Source organism: Emydura macquarii, unplaced genomic scaffold, assembly GCF_026122565.2.
Source record: "Emydura macquarii macquarii isolate MOO-44397 ecotype Brisbane River unplaced genomic scaffold, CSIRO-AGI_Emac_v2 contig_2525, whole genome shotgun sequence".
Lineage (NCBI taxonomy): Eukaryota > Metazoa > Chordata > Testudines > Chelidae > Emydura > Emydura macquarii.
This window is the reverse complement of record NW_027132662.1, coordinates 1-21,908: the sequence shown is the minus strand read 5'-3', so window position 1 is coordinate 21,908 and position 21,908 is coordinate 1. Positions and strand designations below refer to the sequence as shown.

Sequence of the window (21,908 nt, the reverse complement as noted above, 5' to 3'; positions counted from 1 at the left end):
AGCTCCCATTCCTGGCTCTGACTCTGGTTTGACCCTCTGCTCGGGCATTCGGCTTCTGGCTCTGGCCCTTGGTTCCATTTCTCAGCACTGACGCCTGCTCTGATCGCTGTGCTTGGCTGCCCGTGTCCTGGCTCCTGACAGCCACGCTGCTGGGCTGTGATTGTCTCTGTTTGGAGGAGGGGAGGAGGGGGTTGGTGGATTTCTGAGCTCCAGGGAAGCTGTTCTGAGCAGAAAGGCAGATTTCCCATAAAGACATGGATGGCTGAGAACAGGAGCTTGGTGTGAAAGTGCCTTCCCCGCTGCAACCATCCCTGCGGCAGCGCCCTCCTGCTGGGAAACGAGAGAGTCTCCCTCCAATGTGCCCTACGTGGGCAGAGGGACAAGCGGGATATTTCTTGGGAACGTTGGTAGCTGGTCAGCGTGAGACACGTTATCACAGACAGACTCAGGCCAGGTTGTCAGCTCCTGGTGTCAGTGGAGCTTTGCTGATTTACACCAGCTGAGCATCTGGCCTTAGTGTTGTGAGCACCTTAGGGCAGATTTTCAGAGGTATTTAGGTGTGTGGTGGGATTTTCAAACACCCCAAAGCAGGCTAAGCACCTACCTCCCATTGATTTCAATAGGAGTGAAGTGTCTGACCTGCTTCAGCACTTGGACAAATCTCCCGAGGTGTCTGTCTGCATCTTTAGGAGCCTAAATCCCCGTGAAAAGCTGCTTCTTGAGCCTTAGGCCTGGTCAACACTAGAAAATCCGATCGGCAGAACTGTCTGTCAGAGGCATGAAAAATGCACACCCCTAAGTGGTGTAGTTAAGCCGACCTGTGTCCCTGCCTCTCAGGGACGTGGGGTAACTGCACCGATGGGAGAACCCCTCCGTCGGCATAGGGAGCGTTTACACTGAAGTGCTACAGTGGGGCAGCTGCAGCAGTGCCACTGTAGCGGTTTAAGTGTGGACAAGACCTTAGTGCCTCTTCTCTCACTGACATCGTATCATCTGGAAGCTGTGATGGAATGATTGTTAGCACTGGTGATACAGGGACTGTGATTCGTTATTGATTTTTCTTTTTCTCTTTCCTTGCAGAGGAGCTGGCTACAGAGAGAGGTGAGAATCCTGAGTAGCTGTTTTAGGGCAGTGTTACCCACAAACTAGGGGACCCCACCCTCTCCCAGTCTGTTGGGCTCCAGGCATACCCCAGTTAAGGCACCCCCACCCTTTCCCAGTCTGTAGGGCTCCAGGAAAAGGCACCTACCTTTACCCAATTCACACTCTAGGGCTCAGGGTCACTCTCTCCCAATCCATAGGGCTCCGGGCATAATTCTCTGAGGGTTTGCAGGATCTTTTACCTCTGAAGGAGCCTTACACAGCAATATCCCTATTCTCTATTAATAATGACCAAACATAGTAAGCATGCTAAGCATACAGGGCTGTGCTCACCAATCCTGATCAGGCAGGCGGACTTTCCCTTTAGCCAGGCAAGGTCAATCTCACTTGGATTCTGGTTGCTGCATGTCAGGGTTGTGGAGAGGATTCTAGCAGGTCTGATCTTGGGCAGTGTCTTGGAGGTGGATTCTTCTTCTTCCTTCAGGTCTTTTCTTCTTATTTTTCTTGTTCCCCTTTTCTTCTTCTAGCTGGTCTGCCTCTTGGACCCCAGTTTTTATAGTGAAACATGAGTCCTGCTTAGCTACACCGTAGCCAATCATATTACAAAATAAATCTTTGACCAATCCTAGCCTATTGCAAAATAATTCTTTAAGCAATCATACCCGACCACCTTAATTAACCACACTTAGTTCTCTTAGTTATGCAACAGCCAGAAACAATCAAAGAACCAAACAGAAATCATTCAGATACATGATAGAGAAGTGGGTCCCATACAGACAAAACAATAAGAAGTGTAGAGTTTACAACCACAACTGTTGATAAGTGATTCCTTCCCAGACAGATGCTATCAAACAACGTTTTCTTTAAGCATCTTAAGATCTGTTTCTTTATCTGGTGGTGGTCGGTACTATTAGGACAGTAGCACCTTCTTAACAGCCCGATACTCCATTGTCTGGATGTAATGTCAGGAGGGTGAAGATGTGACTGCATGCTGCTTAGCTTATGGCTGCTGTCTCTCCTGCTATGGCTGTTACTGCTTAGCCAAAAAACAAGGCCTCAGACCTTACAGCAGGGCACAGCAGCTGCTGGGAGCCTGTTCCCCTGTATGGAGCAGCCCCTGGGCTGGGTGGGTGTGCAGTGATCTGCACAGGAGAGAAACCCAGCAGGTGAACGTGGGACAAGAACATGGGCCAGAAAAGACAAAACAGAGTCAGAACCTGTCCAGCCCTGGGCTGTTGTGAGACGGTGCAGAGCTGGGTGCGGTGGGAACAGGCCCATGTACCTGGCTAGAGCAGCTGCTGCACCGTCAGGGCTGTTTCTGTCGGGACAGCAGGGTCTGCCCCCCTGCACTGGACCCCACTCCAGGCACCCCTGCAGTGTGAATTCTCACCTCTCTCTCTGCTGGTTTGTTCCAGGACTCAGAAGAGCCCGAGGATTTGCAGGTAACCGAGGCCAAACCTGTGTCAGTGACTCCAGCCCCTCCCCTGGCAGAGATTCACTCCCTGCAGCTGCTCCTGGCACCAGTGCCCCGTAGTGCCCGAAACCTGGGCTCCCTCCCTGTGACCGGCCAGAGTCAGCACATCCCGGCTCCCCTCCCACCGGCCCCGGCACGGCTGGGCTCCGGCCAGTTCTGAGCCCGGCCCATGAGCCTGTTGGGATCCTGAGCTCGTCTTCCCGGTGCCTCATCCTAGGGAATCACTGACCCCTGGGGAGCATCCTGTCCTCTCCCTCTGTCACCCTGTCCTGGGCAGGGCACCCCAACCTGTCACCCCCTCCCGGGCAGAGTCCCAGGCCCTGAGAGACTCACTGGCTGCCCCAGGCTGGCCAGGCCCAGGGTGTCCAGCAGGGCCGTTGGTGCTGGCCCCGCGCTCGCTGCCAGAGCTCCCAGCCCTGACCCAGCCCAGCTCGCTGCCCGGTGCTGACCCCTCCCTGCAGGTGGGGACGCTGCTGCTCTGTTGGCTGAGCCCCCCGCCCCCCTTTGCCGCTGCCTCTGCTGCTGCGCTCCCGGCTCAGCCTGTGCTGGGATCAGTGCGGCGCTGCTGAGCCGGCTCCTTCCCTTGGCACCTGGATTATCCGTGTCTGGGGCAAGTGGGCAGGGACCTGCTCAGAGACACACGCCCTGTGCTGCACCCAGAGGGCAGAGACCAGCCCAGGGCCAGACAGCAAAGTGCCACCGGGCTGGGATTAACCCTTTCCTTCCAGCCGCCCCACCAGCCCCCGACCGGTCAGTGCCACTCGACTCCCCCCGCTCTGATCCCAGGGACCCACGTCTAGTGCTTGGGGAGCGGCTGGGTGATCGTGTGGGGCAGAGTAACTAGGACACTCTGCAATGGGGAAGGCCCCGCGCTGTCACGCAGCCCCTAGGGGCTGGGCAGGGAGCGTTATTACTGATATAGCGCCCACCAGTGAGCCAGGCGCTGCAGAGACAGAAGAAGGGGCTGCCGGCCCTGCACGGCTCCTGGTCTGAGAGCAGACAAGGCCCAGCAGGGGGAGCAGCAAACTCTGGGGAGGGGGAGTGAGGGTCCGAGTGTGGGACAGGTGACACCCTGGGCCTGTCTGGCTGGGTCAGGCAGAGGGTTTTGTAGAGACCCGGCTGGCTCCATGCTGGGCCCTGGGTCACCCCAGTTCAGCATCCAGCCAGCAGGGGGCTCCGTACCCCCAGGTGCAGGGCAGGGCAGGGGCAGCCTGAGGTCAGCGGGGAGGGGGAGGCTCAGGTTCTCGCTCTGGCGCCGGCTCCGCTGGGGTCAGACTCCGCGGTGAGGGGCCTGCACAGCCAGACTGGGGAGAGCCAGGCTCTGTCCGCAGGGGGAGGGGCAGCAGCTCTGTTACATGGGTGCCAGTTCTGCAGAATTGTCATGGGGAGGCGCCTGGGGCACTCCCTTAGCTGCCTGAGGGTGGCCTGCAAGCTCCCTGCCTCAGTTTCCCCTCTTCAGCACTCCTGAAATTACTCGACACAGAGCAAAGATCTGAGACAAAAGTCCCCTGCTGGGGTTTACTTGTCTTCTGCCCCTGGAACCCGCCCCTCCCTTTGCCCCCTGCCATCCTGGCACCTGCCCCTGCTCCATCCTTGGCCCACCTGGTGCCTCCCACTCCCCTTGTGACTCCTCTGCCACTGGGGGCTGCCCCTTCCCCTGCTCCCCTCTAGTCCTCTGGGGCCAGCCCCCCCTTCACTCCCACTCTGCCTCCCTGAGGCTCCTCTTCCCCCTTAACACCCCTGACACCCACCCCTCTCATCACCCCACTCTGCCCCCTGGCACCTGCCCCAGCCCTCGCTCTGCCCTCCGGTGATCACCCCTGCCCTAGACAACCCCGCTGCCCCTGGCTCGTGCCTCACTCTGTGCCCCTGGAGCCTGCCCCACTCCTCCTCCTCGCACCTCTGGCACCTGACCTTCCTCTTCACTACCCTCTGCCCCCTAGAGCCCACCCCTCTCCTCATTCCCCTGACACTTGGAGCCCCCCCTTCACTTGCTTCCCTGTGCTCCCGGGACCTTCCCCTCCCTCCACCCCCTGTCCTCCTGGTGCCTGCTCCTTCCCTTCCCCTCACTGTCTTTGTGCCTGCCCTTCCCCTCTGCCCCTCCTCTGCCTCTCCCAGCATCAGCCTGTCCCCTCCCCTGTCCCTGGGCTGCCCTCCCCCGCCCTGCCCCCACAGATACCACCCCACCCCTCCCCCGCTCCTGCTCTCCTTTCTCTCAAGTTCGCTCCCATGGGCAGGGAGGCCCTGACTCCCCTTAATGGGCAACAACCCCCCCAGCGATTACTGAGGACGCAGGTTAATTTCACTTTGATCCACATGACCAGCCCCTGCCCCGACCCTGACTCTGTGACTCTCTCCCCAGTGGACGTGACTCTGGATCCTGACACGGCAAATCCCTGGCTCATCCTGTCTGAGGATCGGAAACGTGTGAGACGTGGAGACACACGCCAGGATCTGCCCGACAATCCTGAGAGATTTGATCCTTGTGTCTGTGTGTTGGGTGCTGAGAGGTTCCTGGGTGGGAGGCGTTACTGGGAGGTGGAGGTGGGAGACAAAACTCATTGGACTCTGGGGGTTTGTAGGGAATCTGTGAGCAGGAAGGGGACGGTCAAACTCACACCTGAGGATGGATACTGGGCCGTGCGGCTCAGGGAAGGGAGATACGTGACCCTCACCTCCCCCCCAACCCCTTTCCCCGTGAGCGTCAGGCCCAGCCGGGTGGGGATTTTCCTGGACTATGAGGCAGGCGAGGTCTCATTTTACAATGTGACTGACAGGTCCCAGCTCTGCACTGTCACTGGCACCTTCTCCGGGACGCTTCACCCTTATTTCTATCCTGGTGTCAGTGCTGGGGACACCAGCTGCAGCTGGAGGAGACGGGGAGGGCCGCAGCTGCCCACACCATGGCACCAGCCAGAACGAGAGCCGAGCTGCACTGCCCTGCTGCTGCTTCTAATCTGGCCAGGGTGCTGCTTAAGGGGGGCACTTGTGGGAGGAGCAGAGTTACTGGAGGGGGGGGCACTTTCCAGAGGAGGAGCAGCAGAAGGCAGGGCCACGGAGAGGAGTTGGGGCACCTATTTTCTGTCTAGCCCACCTCAGCCCCTCCACGGGGAAGAGGCTGGCGCCAGCCCAGGTGTCTCCGCCAGGTGGGCAATCACATCATCCAATCCCACTCCTCCATTCGTCAGGCTGTTTTATCTCTAATGTCCCTGCTACTCCAGGCTTTGGACTGAGCCTTGCCACCACCTCAGAAATCTACCCTCTGTGACGCCCCTGCACAGCGCACCTCTCCCAGCTGGCTTTAAACTCTAGGGGTCTGACGTAAAGGGCCACACCCTTGCTTTTCTTCTACTCCTAGCCATTCTGCCTAGTCTGGGTAACACATTTGCAGAGACTGTTCCCTAAATTAAACCCAGATGTGGGGAAAGGCAGGGAACAGCAACTTTTTCATGTTGCGAAACCAGACACTAAAAGCCCCATGAAAGGATAAAGGCCAATAAAATCAGTGTATAATTAACACTTGAACATTACCTTAAAATACACACGCACATTGTACACTGTGACTATTTTTCTCTGTTTTTCACCAGCTTGTTCTCCCCAGGGGGAGGGGCACCATTCCCGGAAGTACTGCAATACCAGGCTGATGAGTGGAGTGGACAGAGCAAGTCCCTATTCCATCTCCCTGTTACAAAAAATCCATGTAATACAGAGTTCTCAGATAGAGAACACATCAGCTATTAAACTGATAAGAACAGATTTAAAAACTTTTATTAAAAATAATGTTTTTTTAAAATTGATCAGGTACAGAGCTTAAACAAAAGTTTCTCAACATCTGAGCATAATGTACAGATTATCAGTGGGTACAGAGTTTGGTTGGAAATTAGAGAGGACAAGGAAAGCATAATCTGTGGTATCCCGGATAGGGAATAATAGGTTTGACGGTTAACATATCAGATATTAAACTGATAAGAACAGATTTAAAATGCTTTATTAAAGAAAACATTTAAAAATCAACAGATTGAGAGTTTAAAGAAAAGTGTTTCTGGTCATCCAGACGTAATATACAGGTGTTGAAGTAAACTGCTTAGGCCTGAAACTTTGGTCAAGAAAAGTATGTCTCATGGGTAAAGGGAGGGGGTAAAAGAGAGAATGAGAAAGTGCTGAAAAATGTAACTATCTGAACCGAAAAATGCTTGTACTGCAGTTCGCTTATGTCTGTAACCTTGACAGATGATAAGAAGAATGAATGCTGTAATTCTAACACTGTTATAAATATATGTTAAAATTTGCCTGAAGGCGAAGACCCTTTACTGACCAGAGGCAACTCTGTCAGTGGCTCTCCCCTTGCATATGCTTGTGCTTCATAATCATAAAAGAGTTTCAGATCTCTGATGAGCCTCAACTAAAAACGCAGAGTGAAGCCTCGTTTCTTCCACAATTCTTTGGTGCCGTGACTCGGATCGCTAAATGCCCAGTCAGGATCTCACAGTCTGCGAGCCATCTCCCTCCGAAGCCCGGCGTGCCACCCCAAGGTAAGAGACCTTTTGAAATCTCTGATGGGGTGCTCGGTGGAGGACTTCCCGTGGGGTTGGAAATCCTGAACAGTGGCTGACATGATCCAAACTTTTGAAAGGAGGCTCATCAGATATACTGGTTAAGGTATAAAGGTGACTAGTCAAAAGAGATTCTGAAAAGCTGGGTGTGTGTGATTGTGGTTATAACCAGTGTGTGATTGTGATTATAACCAGTGTGTGAATTGATACTGTAACCAGCTGGGATGTATGAATTGAGATTATAATGTGTGAATTGAGATTATAACCGCTGACCAGGTCTAGGACTTAAACTGAGTTCAGCTGCCCCAGGGCTGTCTAAAAGGCAGAACTGATCGCAAGGGGACTCGGGGGAACCCTGTGACCCAGTGGGTATGACTGTCTTTCTTTCCTTCCCTTTATCCACAGTAATGAGCCTGAAGCCACAGTAGGAGACGCCGTTGGAGTGCCTTTGGCATTTCCCTCGGATGCGCCCTGTTGGCAACAGGACTCCCTTTATGAACTTTCCCTGTGTGATTGTGCCCGTGTGAATTGAGAAAATGGGGGTCGGAGGGTCAAAGGATTTCCCCTCCCACCAAAGAAAACCCCAGCATTTTATATGTGTACACATTATGGCCAAAAGACTTGCAGATATTTGGCTAAGTGGAATAGGTATACCAGAGATGATCCTAGTAAGCAGTTTCCTTTGACTGGAACTTTTGGTCTAGATAAAATTGTACACCTCCGCGGAGCCCTAGAGTCATCCACACAGGCTCAATGGGATGCATATTTTGATTGGTATGAGGAAACCCTTAAAAGACTGCATGAATCCCGGGTAAGAAGTCTGAAGGACTCCCAAGAAAAATTGAAAATTCAGATAAAGGCGCTAAAGACCCAATATAAACCTGGCCAGGCTTGCCCACCTAGCGCGCCATCTGTTCCATTGTATCCCCAACTTGAAAAGGAGGACAAGGAAGGAACGGCTGAGGATATAATAGACTCTTTCAGTGCTTTTCCTCCACCACCATATAACCAAAACAACCCAGGGGCGCCCCCAGCACAACAATCTTTAGCCCAGGTAGAAACTCCACCTGGCAGTCCCAAGGAAAAGGCTTTGGATCAGACTTTAAACACCATAAGCCCACAAGGTCCAGCCTTTCATACCCAGCATCAAAAAACCCTGATTTCTACCTCACACCAAAAGCCTCTGACAACTACCTCAAAGGGAATTTTTCCTCTTCACCAACTGCCAGGACCGGAAGGCTTGATAGTGGTCCATGCCCCTTGGTCACCAACAGATTTAAGGAATCTAGTCAAAGAATTTCCTAACATAAGAGAAGAACCTCTGAAATTCAAAGAAGAATTACAAATTGCTATAAATTGTTATAACCCTAACGGGGCAGACTTAAATCAACTAATGAGAGCTGTCATGCCTGCTGAAGAGCGCCAGCGCTTGGAAATACAGGGACGCTGGCCTCAAGCAGACCCAAATGATTTGGAAGCTTTGGATACCGCCCAAATTAGACTTATAGAAGCCATTTCTCATGTCTGTCCTAGGAAAACAGATTGGGCAAAAATAAATACTTGTAAACAAAACAAAGGTGAACCTCCAGCAGACTATATGGACCGCCTTAAAATGGTTTTTGACAGGCATTCTGGCATGGAGAATGCAGCTGATACAGCCACTGAAGCCGTTGCTGCAGCTTTTGTTCAAGGTCTCCTGCCTAAAGTTCAAGAACAACTCCGTTCAATTGCAATAGGCTGGCAAACTAAACCACTTGCTGAACTTGTTAGTATTGCAAATCATTGTGTTGCCTGCCAGGAAAAAAAGAAAGAAATCTCAGAAATTAAACTAATGGCTCTTCAAATACAGCATTTTGACCCCAACCAAGCCCGAGGTAAAGGAATTAATAGAGGGGGTTTTAGGGGTCGAGGACGGGATCATGGAGTGGGACATGGTGTCATGCAGGCTGTCTTGAGTGGGGGGGCATTTAGTATATTGGGTGACATCAGTATGGCAGAATCATAATAATCCATGTGGGATATGCCATGTCAGGTACTGTTCAGAAGATTATAATATGCTAAGTCAGATAATAATACTTATGTTCATGTGTGATATTTGAAATGGAAGTTATAGATGTATATGAGATATCTGTGTTTCAAATTGTGCTGCCTGGGCAACACCCCAGATAGGATGGCCACAGAACAATGGCCTGCATAATGGCCCATTAAGGCATTCCCAGGTGCAAGGGACCCAGAGGGAGAAGCCAGCATCACCAATGAGTCACCAGAACCTGCTTATGTGGCTCTGGACTCCATTTTAGGTCCTGTAAGTTTCACAGGCCACATGGCTGTTGCAGCAGAATTCCCAGCGTATGCCCAACCCTCGCCCCCCACCTGCTCGGTGCCAACAGTAAAACCGTGACCTGACCTTATTAGGCTGCATCTGTTGTTTACAGCAGTTAGTTGTTATAACAGTACAGCTGTTATAAGAAAATCACCTACGCACCCCAGTGCCTCTGTTGTTCTCAGATAGCTTTGTTGCCCACCGATAACGAGCTATGTATCCAGTGCCATAACAGCTCTACCCAAGTCCACAGGCCTCGTCATAGTCTGGCACGTACTAATGTATATCCCTCCCCCAATCCAGAGCTACCAAACTTGTGCTGTATTCTCTAGTATAAAAAGGGGTACGCCCCATGCCCAAATTGAGAAAGCATTCGCCAGCCTGATCACCTGGACCGCCCCGCTTCTCCCGTTCCCGTACTCTGAGCGCGAAACGTGAAAGCCGGCCCGTATCGAATGACATGCGACTCCTTCTGTGCCTAGTGGTGAGATATAGAAAGTAACTGCTTTGCCTGTTTCTCTGCCTGCTTTATATGATAATCATTTAAGCTACGTATTAAGTATTACAGCGTGTACCCCATATTCCTTAATAAAATTTTGTTGTATTATCCAACTGACTGATTATTGACTCTGGGGGATCCATAACCTGTCGAGACAATGGCCAAAAGACAGAGGGTATATAAGATCAAACCACAGAATCCATTTTGTCTATGATCCTGTCCAGCTGCAGACACACACCTACCTCTGGATTTATTCATCTTGCAACTGAACTGAAGGACTTAGACCCATCCAGGTACTGGATGTGAACCAAAGGGGACTATACAAGCCTGCAACTCCACATTTCTTCCAGAAACGTGATATGTATGGACTTTTAATCATTTGTATATCTGTGATTGCTCTAATCCTCTAACACGTCTCTCATGGTTTATTTCTTTCTTTTCACAATAAACCTTTAGTTTTAGATACTAAAGGATTGGCTGGCAGCATGGTATTTTAGGTAAGATCCAAACTTATATTGACCTGGTGCTGTGGCTGACCCCTTGGGGTCAGAGGGAACCTTTTTAGTAAAGAGCATAGAGTTCTAGTAACTGGTCTCTTTACTGGACCTAGTGCTGATTTGGGAGCCTGGAGCTGAAATGCAGTGAAGGGGGCTGTGGGCATTCGTGGACTGGCTTCTGGACGCCCAGTGTGGGGAAATCAGGAGCAGTTCGTGGCTGGTTGGGAAGCCCGACTTCAATGTCACCCACCAGTGTGGGGAGAATCTGCTCTCCTTTTGCAGCCTGCCCTGACCTTGGCATTATCAGTTGGCTACCCTGGGCACGGACGGGTCACACATGGTACCTTTTTGGCCCCAGGAATTTCCTCTTGCCACTGTTATGGACAGGTGGGACACTGGAAAGCAGATTGTCCAAACCAACCTGGCCAGTGGGAGTGGACATTTGGGCCACCACCTCCTTCTCCCCAAAACCAGACTCAACCCTCTTATTAGGACAGCCTGAGGAATAGTAACTTCATCAACGAACCCCTTTTGTCGATAGATCAATCAGGTCCTTTTGTGTCTTGTCTTATTAATGGGAAACCAGTAGAATGCCTTATAGACACTGGAGCTAGCAGGTCCACCTTAAAAGTGCAGGATTTTTCCTCTATTCCCTTATCTACTGAAATTGTAAATGCAGTAGGAATTTCTAACCAATTAGTACCGCACCGGGTGTCTAAACCACTTTCTGTTTCTTTGGGACCTATTTCTGATCAGCATACTTTACTTTTAAGTCCTTCTTCTCCAGTTAGCCTGTTAGGTAGAGATTTGCTTTGTAAGCTTGGTTGCACTATTTATTGTTCACCAGATGGGGTTTATTTGGATCTTCCTTATGAAAATGAACTTGCTGTTTTGGCTGTACCTCCTGAACAAAGACAGGATCCTGAGATATCCAACATACAGAAAGAAATTTTATCAGCAGTCCCACCCCTTCTTTGGGCCCAACATGCCAATGAGGTTGGACAAATTAGAACAGCTCAACATTTTAAAATTCAGCTAAACCCAGCCACACCTCTGCCTAAAATTCCTCAGCACCCCTTGCGCCCTGAAGCAGAGGAAGGAATACGTCCTGTGATTACAGCCCTTCGGAAACAAGGAATTATTGTGCCTACTCAAAGCTCCCGTAATACCCCAATTCTCCCTGTTAAGAAACCTGGGAAAGACGTTTATCGCTTTGTACAAGATTTAAGAGTTGTTAATTCTGCTGTTTTACCTACCTTTCCTGTTGTGCCTAATCCAGCTACAATATTGTTTTGTATTCCACTAACCTCCAAGTATTTTACTGTTGTGGATTTATGCTCTGCTTTCTTCTCTATTCCTATACACCCTGACAGCCAGTTTCTCTTTGCCTTTACTTACAGAGACTCCAATTCACATGGACTCGCCTGCCCCAAGGTTACTGCGAGGCCCCGTCTCTCTTTTCTCAGATTTTAAAGAAAGATTTAGATGATATTGTGTTTACAGAAGGTTCTGTTTTAATTCAATATGTGGATGATTTGCTCTTAACCTCTCCTTCTTTAACAGCCTGTAAAAAGGATTCTTTAACCCTACTTTCTGCTCTGGCTTAAAAGGGACACAAGGCTTCTAAGGAAAAATTACAACTTTGTCTGCCCCAAGTTCATTATTTGGGCCATGACATTTCCACAGGTGAATGACACCTTTCCAAAGGTTGAGTCCAGGCTATCCTGCAGGTTCATAAACCCACTACTGTGTCACAAATGAGGACCTTTTTAGGAATGGCAGGCTATTGCCGCCAATGGATTTTGGGCTATGCCTCTATTGTTAAGCCTCTGCAGGAACTCACTCAGCTTGAGACTCCTGAACCTCTTCCCTGGTCTGCCGAGGCAGAACAAGCTTTTACCTCTGTAAAACACGCACTTTCTAGTGCACCTGCACTTGGTTTGCCTGATTATTCAAAACCTTTTATACTGTTTTGTCATGAAAAAGATGGGTTTGCTTTAGGTGTTCTCACACAAATACATGGGGATAAAAGACTAACTTAACCTTCAGGTAGAAAGTGCCACTGTGCCTGGGGAGCAGAGTTGAGTGAGATCTTCGGTGTCCTGGGCCCTTTCTGTCAAGCACCTTGAAGAAGAGAACTCAGATCTTGACCTTCATACGATGGCTGGGATGCCTATGTAGTGAGTAGAGGACAGGTGTGATGTACTCACAGCATCCTGTGTTGCTGAGGAAGTGTGCTGCTGGATTTTGTATGAGTTGCAGTTCCTCAGGTCCGACAGCTTAATGCTCATGGTTACTATCACTCATGTTGGCTAAGATTCTTCAGAAGTGGCTTGTGAGTCTGGATTGAGACATTTAAAAGAAGCCTGACTTTTCACATAGTGCTGAGCTTCGTTTTCAGAGTGTGGGTGCCTCTTTAAGGTGTCTCTAATTGACCGCCCAAATTCACTAGCCACTTTTGAAAACCTTGACCTAGGCGGGTAATGTTACACTGCGACTATAGACATCTATTGATGCACTAACGTAGCTTAATATTTTCAGATTCTTATTCATTGGACTTGTTAGAATTTAGTCTGTTCGAAAATGACGAGATCTTGCTCATTTACTAGATAATTAACTTTTTGCTGGTGACGTGTGTCAAGCTGCATTAGGATGGCAACTGGAATTTAATTAAACACAAAGCGGCATAAGGAATTTATTTTTATTAAACAATCTTGCACCCAGTAGCATAGCCCCTGGGTCGCTCAGAGGGCCTATTGTGCCGTATGTATGAATCTTGACATCAAAAGTGAGATGTTTTTCCTCTTGATTTTTTTCTTTTATACAGAAAAGCTCAAAATTTTTTATATGGGCTCATGGATTCAACATACTGAGTTTTGATTTAAATATTATAAAAGGTTATAATATTCTTAGACCTTAACATATTATGTATTAAATTCAGACTTCATTTAAACAGGTTAATTTTTTAAAAGGAAAAATATTGTAATTCAAATAACAAAATGAAGAAAACAATTTAAAGTCATCATTTTTTTCTGAGAGTGAACAGAACAATTGAGGGAACCTGGCTGTCAGTAAGTGTGGGTGCTTCCTACCCCACTTGTACCCAGAGGTGGTTTCCTGAGGGTGATGGGGTAAAAAATCTCTGTGTTGCCCCATCTCACCCATGGTTTGGGCTGGTGGGAAGGGAAAGGTTTAATTATTATGGCACCCACTGATAATGACTGGGGAGGGGAGGGGCAGGGGATGGCTCTTCAGGTAATCTGGCATTGGGGCAGAGAACCACATTCTGTTTTTGCACTTGCAGTGGTCCTGGGTGTCTTTGAAAGAGCAGAATGACTCATCACAAATGAATGGTGCTGCCTTGTACACTCTTTTATAGATTGGAGTCTGCCTTAACCAGAGAGATTGGAGTTGGGACTGGGACATCTGCCGCTGTTTGAAACCCACCCTGTAGCCTCTGAAGACTCATCTACCCATACATCTGCACCTGCAAAGTGGAGTTAAGCTGGTGGAAGTGTGTATGTGGACACTCTTATTTCAGTTTAGCTTCAAAGGACTTCCTAAAGGACTTAAGCTGAATCAAATCAGCCTGGTTCAAACACTTGCACTGGTTTGACATCCGACAGTAAACTAAACCAGTGTAGATCTGAATATAGACAAGTCCTGAATCAGATGTCGTGGCCCCTGACATGGAGTTGATTGGAGACTAGCACGTGTCACAAGCTTGTGGTGTGAGAGGAGAGATGGAAGGAGGAGGGTGTCCCACTGATGTGGAACAGCAGCTAAAGGAGCCCCTTAAGCTGTGGAAAAAAGATGGGAGCCAGGCGATGGGAAGAGGCTGGGCAGAGTCACTGAGGCATGTCCAGAAGCGGACATGCTTTCAGCAGTGCCTGGAACTGTTCAAACTACCTGTGTGGATGCTGCAGGAAACAGTGTGCCAGTGAGCTCCTGTGGAATAGGTACCCAGCTTGTTCCTGCTGCTTGTATTTTGTGTGTGTCTGCATTTGGCCAAAGGTCTTGCAGTGGGCAGGGGTTGTTACCCCTCTGAAATCCTGGTCCCTGTTTCCCTCTGGTCTGCTTCTCTTTTGTGTTCCCTCGCTGAGAAAAGTGAGAGGTGCACACCCAAACCATTGCACGGAACTAGGGCCCTGCGTGTGGATGAAAATGAACCCAAGTCTGAGAGTGGCAGGTATCACCATCTGCTCCTGCATTTTTGCTGGTGCAGTTGCTGTGCCTGTGAGAAATGGCCCTGCGCTCTGGGGAAAGCTCTTCCTAAAGCTGATGTGCAGGAAGAGGGGGATGGGGATGTTGAGATCTCCAAATCTCACACATGCTGGAGCTGGAAGCTTCATCTCCCATGAAGGCGGCCAGGAGTCATTCCCGAGTGCCTTTGTTGGTGTGTCACTGTCACTGATGGAAATCCCCTCTGTTCTGAGAATCAAGATTTCAAAGGAAACTTTCTTCAGACAAGGAGAGTGAAGGCCAGTCCTTAGTCTGAGGGACCTGGGGCTTGCTTCAGACTCTCAGCACAGAGGTTCCTGTATGTGGGACTGGAAGGAGCTTGATAGATCTTCCTCGTGTACATCTGATGCCTTTACTACTCTGCCCTCATGTAACTGCACTTAGATCTAGAGAAGGAGCCTTAGAAAACCCAGTGGGTCTGTCCGAGGATGGCTCCCCGCAGGGTCTTCCAGTGACTCTTCTGTTAAATGCTGTGAACTTGACTATATTGTAGCTGCAAACAGAAATACCAAACCCCTTGTTTCTCAGATTGTCAGAGGCTGCAGTCTGTGCTGGGGATGCCTTCAGGCGGCTCTGACACCAGATGGATTTTGCACCCCTCAACCTCACTATCGCCTCTGCGGGAGGTGGAATAGCTACTCAGACAGCAGCCCCACCTCTGGCGTAGGTAGTGTCATCACTGAAATGCTACATCAGTGCCGGTGCAGCATTGAGTGGGTGGGGAAAGTCTGATTATTTTTTCAAAATGCTTCTTCCCAGTAGGAGACAGAAAAAAGGTGAGTGTGTGACACATTCCCAGCCCTTCTCTTCTCTGCTCATCTGTAAGCCGAGAGTCAGTCTGGGTAGTAGATCTGAGTGTCTATGCAGGAGCAGTGGGAGAAATTCAACAGTCCAGTGGTACTAGTCCTAGGAGCCATTTAACTATGTGCTGGCTGGGCGAGTGTGGGGGTGATTTGGGACTGGGCGAGTGTATTATTGTGTTTAGCCCTCGGACTGGGGGGTGTAATTACTGTCTGTACACAGCGGGGGGAGGAAGCACCCTGGGAGTCACAATAGATTCTTCCTCGATGGACACTCAGGCACTGATTCTGTTAATGTGTCTGCTCTCCAGAAGCTCTCAGGCTTTGTCTCTTTCAGGTCATGGGTCTAATGATGAGCTCAGGAAATGTGTTTCCTGGCAAGTCCTAGTCCCAGTGACAGTCCCAGTTCTGATCATCATCGCTACCCTAGCAGCAGCATTTCTAGCAGGTAAGGGCCTGGCCCACCCAGTCTCTGCTCCCCTGGGTCTGGGGAGGCAGGGAAGTGACTAACCAGTGAATCCAGTGGGTCTAAAATGGCTTGTCCTGACTTAGCTGTTAGACATAATAACTCTGCCTCTGAGCATTAACCTACTGCACTGGACCTTCCGATGTGTCCTTGGTGTTAGACCCAGCTGGTGCTCCTTCCCTGAAAGGGTTAAATTTCAGGGTCAGTGGCATACGGCGGGTCTCTGGCGCCCAGGGGCCAAACCAACATTTGCGCCCCCCCCCGCCTCACGCCACCTTTTGTGTAGGGCAGGAGGGGTCCCACTGCTGCCCCCCAGCTGCCCCAGGGAGTGGGGTCTGTATCTGCGCGGAGTGTGAGGCCTCAAATGCAGGTTTGGCTCCTCCGCCCCCCACTCCACGCACTTACCTGGTGCATGGCGCCCGCTTCTCCCCCTGCAGCCCGGCAGCCCGGTGCTGTCTCTGATGGGGGTGACCTCAACCCCCTGGTCTGCACAGGGGGCCTGGGCCGGCCCTTTATGATGCATGGGGGGGGGAGGTGCTGAGGGGCGCCCCTTAGAGCCTCCTGCACCCCCCCGCCCTCCACCTGTTGAGAAGGGCTGGCCTGGCGCACCCCTCTGCACTTACCCGCAGCCTGGCGCCGGGGGTGGGGGCCAGTTCGACCCATCGTGACAAATGGAGGACAGGGTGAGGCTGCCCCATATCAGCCGGTGCCATGCTGCGGGGCTGGAGTTGTGGGTAAGTGCGCTCCGGGCTGGCCCTTCCAGAGGGCAGGGGTCACAGCAGGCTCTGCGCCCCTGAGAGCCTCCTCTGCCCCCCACCCCCTGCGCGTCGTGAAGGGCCAGCGTGGCGCCCCCCAAACCTCCCCCTTGCAGGCCTGCGCCCATGGGCCTGCCACCCCCCCATTCGCCCCCTCAGTACGCCACTGTTCAGCGAGACTTTCCAAGGAGTTTTGCATAACTGTCCCTGCTGCTGCACTGGGGAAGAAGGCGGGGGTGGGGCTTTCAAAAGGAGGTTTCCAGAGTCGGGTGCCCCCTGAATTTGCCTTCCTCTTAACTTCGTAGACGGTTTCCATTTCTGAGCTTCTGGTGCCACCTATTTATGTCTCTGGGAACAGCACTTGGTAAAACTAATTCACATGGCTCCTAAACCTCTGCACGGACTTCTTTTAAGCACAGGATAAAATGCTCTGAGCTGTGCTAGTCCCCCCCGCTCAGGGCTGGGAACATCCCTGGAATTCTCACTGGTGCAGACACTTACATTAAACACATCTCTGTTGGACTGGCTCTAGCATCAGATTCTCTGGGAGCCTGTCCCTTGCACAGATTAGTGCTGTTGGGGTTTGTTCTCTAATGTGAGTCCAATCCCATCTTCATCCCAAGATACATCTGTAAAGCACAGAGTCTGGCAGGGGAGCCAGCTGGCTGGGTTAGCAGGATGTCGCTGGGTTAGCTGACCCAACGTCCCACACAATCTTTATTTTTATTTGGTTTGAATATTCGACTTTGCCAGCCATTGGGTAATGCTCCCCCTACCTGCCTGCTCCACGCCTTCATGGTGCATCTGGTGTGATCACACTCTGCTCTTGGTTGCTTGTTAGCTGCAATTTCAGTGAATTTGACCCCCAGAAACTAAGCCACTAAAGAGGAGGGGGTCGGTTGCCCATCTTGTTTCAAATGGCCTATTTCCTCCCTCAGCACAGCTGCCAGGGGTGTAAGGAGCCAGCAGCCTGGATCTGAGGGAGTCTCCCCCTCATTTGCTCAGATACAGAATCAGGCTGGGGGGACACAGTCTCTGACCCTGTATTACTTACCTCATTTTCAGTGGAAAAATCCAAACCACCTCTGGCTGCTCTGGCCTCCCCTGCTGGGTCCTGCTGCCCGAGGGCTGGATCAGATACCGAGGGAAATGCTATTATTTCTCAGAGACTGAAGGGAACTGGACTACAGCCAGAGCCAGTGCTCTTCACTCAGCGCCTCCCTGGCTGGGATCGACAGTGAGCAGGACAAGGTGAGTGAGTGGCAGATGCTTTATCCCAACAGACGGGGCTTGGCAGGGCTGGAATCAGGCTGGGCTCAGCCCCAGGGTCCCAGAAATTGCCCTGTTGCCTCTTATGCTGGGAAACCTGAGAGTGTTTCTGGCAGCCAAATCCCAGCCCTGGCTAGAGCTGGGCTCACAGTCAGGGGTCACGGGGATCCCTCACTCCCAGCCCACCCTCCTCTTCCCCAGAGCCCCAGGCGGGAGGATCCCTCTCTGTAGGGCTGGGCTGGCCCTGGCCACTGGACTGCCTGTCGAGAACCTGCCTCCCCAGCTCACCACAGGCACTGACTCCATGGGGGGCGGAGGGGCTCCGTGTCCCTGCCCGGGGAAGCACTAAGGCTCTTGGGCTCTGCGGAGAGTGCTCAGCCCTTCCTCAGAGCAGCCCCCGTCTGTTAGTCTGAGCGGGGGCGCCATGTGCAACATGCTGGGAAGGAGCCTGGCAGGTGCCAGCAACGCCAGAGTTGCCCAGACTGGAGAAGGGCAGGGGCAGGTCTGTCCATGTAAACACGGATGTGGGGATGGAGATGGAGGGGGGTGAAGATGGCCTCTGAGCAGCCCCCAGCTCCTGCACATGTCCGTAGGCTCCCAGCTGAGCAGGTCCCAGTCTGATGGGGCTTCCAGCAAACTGGGATTATCGGCCAGCGATTGGCTCACTGGCTGAGGCTGCTGTCGCAGGGCGGAGCTGTTCTCGAAGGGGCCGGTGGAGGGAAGAACTGTTGCTCTAGAAAATCTTGTCTCTGTGACCCCCAACTGGCTCATTAGCCTGACTGGTTCTCAGCCTCCCTGTGGCCCGGGCTGGGCTGGTGTTGTCGGACCTGGGGCTCTCAGCCGGCAAACCACGGGTGGCCCATCCAAACCTGAACTTCTGAGCAGTGGCCACACAGAGCAGGGCAGGTGAGCACCACAGCCAGGGGCCTACATATAATCTGGTTTGTCTGATTTTTCAGGGTTTCCTGCTGCGCTATAAGGGCTTCTTTGACCGTTGGATCGGCCTCCAGAGGGAGCTGGGCCAGCCCTGGAGATGGCCCAATGGCACCGAATTCAACCTCCAGTGAGCCCCATTCCCTCTAGTAACGTTGCCAGTGTTAGCTCACAGGTGTCACTGTGCTGCCAACGGAACAAGAATGTACCTAACCGTGGGGGGTGCCACGCAGTGTGTGTACGGGTGACCTGTGCAATCTCTCCCCTTTGTGGCTGAATGGTTCCTTCCCCGAATGGTTTACAATATAGCACAGTCCTGGACATGGGGAAGGCTGCTGCTCCGTTGGAGGGGACGTTAACCAGAACTCCTTCCCCAGTGGGCTGTGTCAGTGGAATTTAAAGCCCTTAACTCTTCTGAACTGCGTAGTATGGAGACTAACATCTGCTCTGCACTGTTGGTGTAACTTCCGGGTCTCTCCCTTGGAAGGTGCTAGAGAGAAATCTCATTTCACTACTAAGAATCTGTCCTGACGGCCCCTGGGGTCTGAAACAGGCTCACAACACTCTGACAGTCCCAGAGCTGCCTGGGGAGGATTCTATCAAACTCTTTTCTGTGGGGAGCTTTTGCTGTTTGCTGTCACATGAGAGAGGCCTGTAGAATCTCTCCCCTTTGGGCCAAAAGGGACTGGAGAGCAAGATGTGTCTAGGTGAGAGCATCAGGCAAAGATGAGTGGTGGGTAAGTCATGCCAAATATCCACCCAGCATAAAGAGATCACTGGAAGCCCCAGCTGTTGTTTTTCAGCCCCCAGCCCCTTTCCCCTCTCCCTGCCCTGCAGCACCTGCTATCTTCCTACACTCTTATTTTCCCTCTTTTGCCAGGGAGGAGTCTGAAATGAGGCAGATGTCCGTGCATGCAGCTCCTCCCTTTGCTGACCTGCCTGTGTGTGTAACTGATGGGAAATGCCCAGCACTCCCTGACTCTAGCCCCCGCTGTCTGTGTTGCAGGTTTTCGATAGGAGGAGGAGGCAACTGTGCATATCTGAGTGATGAGAACTGGGTCAGCAGCTCGAGGTGTGGCACAGAGAAACTCTGGATCTGCAGCAAACCTGATGCCCAAATAACAGGGGCAGGGAAAGGACATGACATGGAATCACAAGTTTGAGACTTGTTGGGACTCCGGAGTTCACAGGCCTTTCTCTCTCTGAGCGTCCCTCTGCAGTGCTTAGCTCCTGTTCAACTGCACACTCACAGAACACTCAGATTTGCTGTTCCCAAAGGAATCGTACACATGAACTTACAAGGTTCAACTCGGGATCACCCTCTGGTTAAAACACAGCACCTTGACAAACTTACCCTGGTTTGCTCTATAAATATATTATCAAGGAACAGAAATTCAAGTGAGAGAGACTGTGCCTCAAAGCTGTCCCCTGGAACCCCACATTCAGCCCTGTCCTATCATTGTTTTGTACAAAGTATGCCTTGAGGTTTCATTTTGAAAGTCTTGATCTCTTGAACATTAACGTCCTGTTGGATTGTATGTGCAATCTTCGTATGTGAAGTGATGAAGTGGTGCTGTGCATGTTACTAAAATATGTTGTGAGGTGGGAAACCCCCAAAGCCAGCCTGTCACGTGTAACAATGGAGTGGCCTTAATGGCTCACTGACACCCAACAAGGAGAGAATCCACTATCTCAAACTGCTTATGTGCTTTCTCTGTGAAGTCTTCATGGTAGTCAATGGACACTGCCTAACCAATGGGGGTGGATGCCCACAGTCACAGCTTGTTGGAAAGATCTATGCTGAAGAAGCTATAAAAGAAGGGAAGTGACATCATCACTTGGCTTCACTCCCACCACAACTCAACACCTGGAAACACCTCTGGAGGACAAAGACTTTTGAACTGGGGAAGGGGTCCTGGGCTGGAGAAGTGCTTCAGCTTCTGTGTTAAGAATCTGTAACCTGCCAGTACCACTTATAATTTATCTTTCTGTAGTTAATAAACATGTTTTAATATTTCACCTAAAACTGTGTTTTGAGTGAAGTGACTCGGAAATCTGCTCAGGTTACAAAGGCTGCTGCATGTCGACTTGCCTTTGAAGTGGTGAACTGAATATTGAACTTTACACTGGCCAGGCTTCTGATCAGCTCAAGATGGTACCGTTCTGGAGTGCAGGGCTGAAGAGTTGGAGGGGAAGTGGCTGTTGCCTCTATTGTTGGTTCATGAACAGCTGGGGAAAGCATTCATGTAACTCAGTTGGGTGTGTCCCTGCATGTGTAAGTGCATTACTGCTAGAGGTTTGTTGCTTGCTATCAGCATCACAGTGAGAGAACAACCCACATGCTTTTTAGAGCCTAAACTTAACCCACAAGGCATTCTCCTGTCTCCTACAGACTAGCTTACCCCTAGTCCTTTTCCCAGCATTTTCAGCCAGGTTGGCTGAGATCCCTCCCTTCCTAACATCAAGCCCACTGGCACCTTGTCCTCACAGATTGAAGGATGCCAGGGGGTGTCTCTGCACTCCCCAATGTCCCAGACTAAACCTTTGACCTTCGCCTTAAAACAGCATCACCCTTCCCCGGCTGTTTACCTCTTCCTGTTAGTTTCCTTCTGAAGTCTCCATCTGCTCTTTGTTAGGATTTGACTCAGGTTGCTAATAGACTCCTCTTGTAACACACACAAGGGTCCACCATGAAGAGAAATGTCTCCCGCCTCCTATCTGGATCAGTTTGTCTTCAGGTAGGCTACCTTCGAATGACCTGCCTTTAACAACAGGACCTAGAGAACATACTTTCCAGCATCCATGTACAACTTCTCACGTGTTCTCCATACATGCATCCCACCGTGGCTATGATGACCAGTATGATGCAGTATTCATAGGGGCCGACCTAGACATGCTACAGGCCAAAGCCTTCATACCTCGAGACAAGTTTCTATCCCTGGTATTGTTCATAGATAGAGCTTAATGCAGCTCTCAGGTGCCAGCAAGAATCTGCT

At 51.0% G+C, this 21,908-nt stretch overlaps 1 non-coding gene and 1 pseudogene across 1 annotated transcript; one reads left to right on the top strand and one right to left on the bottom strand.

The window, feature by feature from the left end:
• Window positions 1–6,177: 6,177 nt before the first annotated feature.
• On the bottom strand, window positions 6,178–6,361 carry LOC137163332 (U2 spliceosomal RNA). The gene has a single exon (XR_010922686.1). It is a non-coding gene; the product is annotated as a U2 spliceosomal RNA (small nuclear RNA).
• Window positions 6,362–7,042: 681 nt separating this feature from the next.
• Window positions 7,043–20,075, top strand: LOC137163331 (C-type lectin domain family 2 member D-like; annotated as a pseudogene).
• The last annotated feature ends 1,833 nt before the right edge of the window (window positions 20,076–21,908 follow it).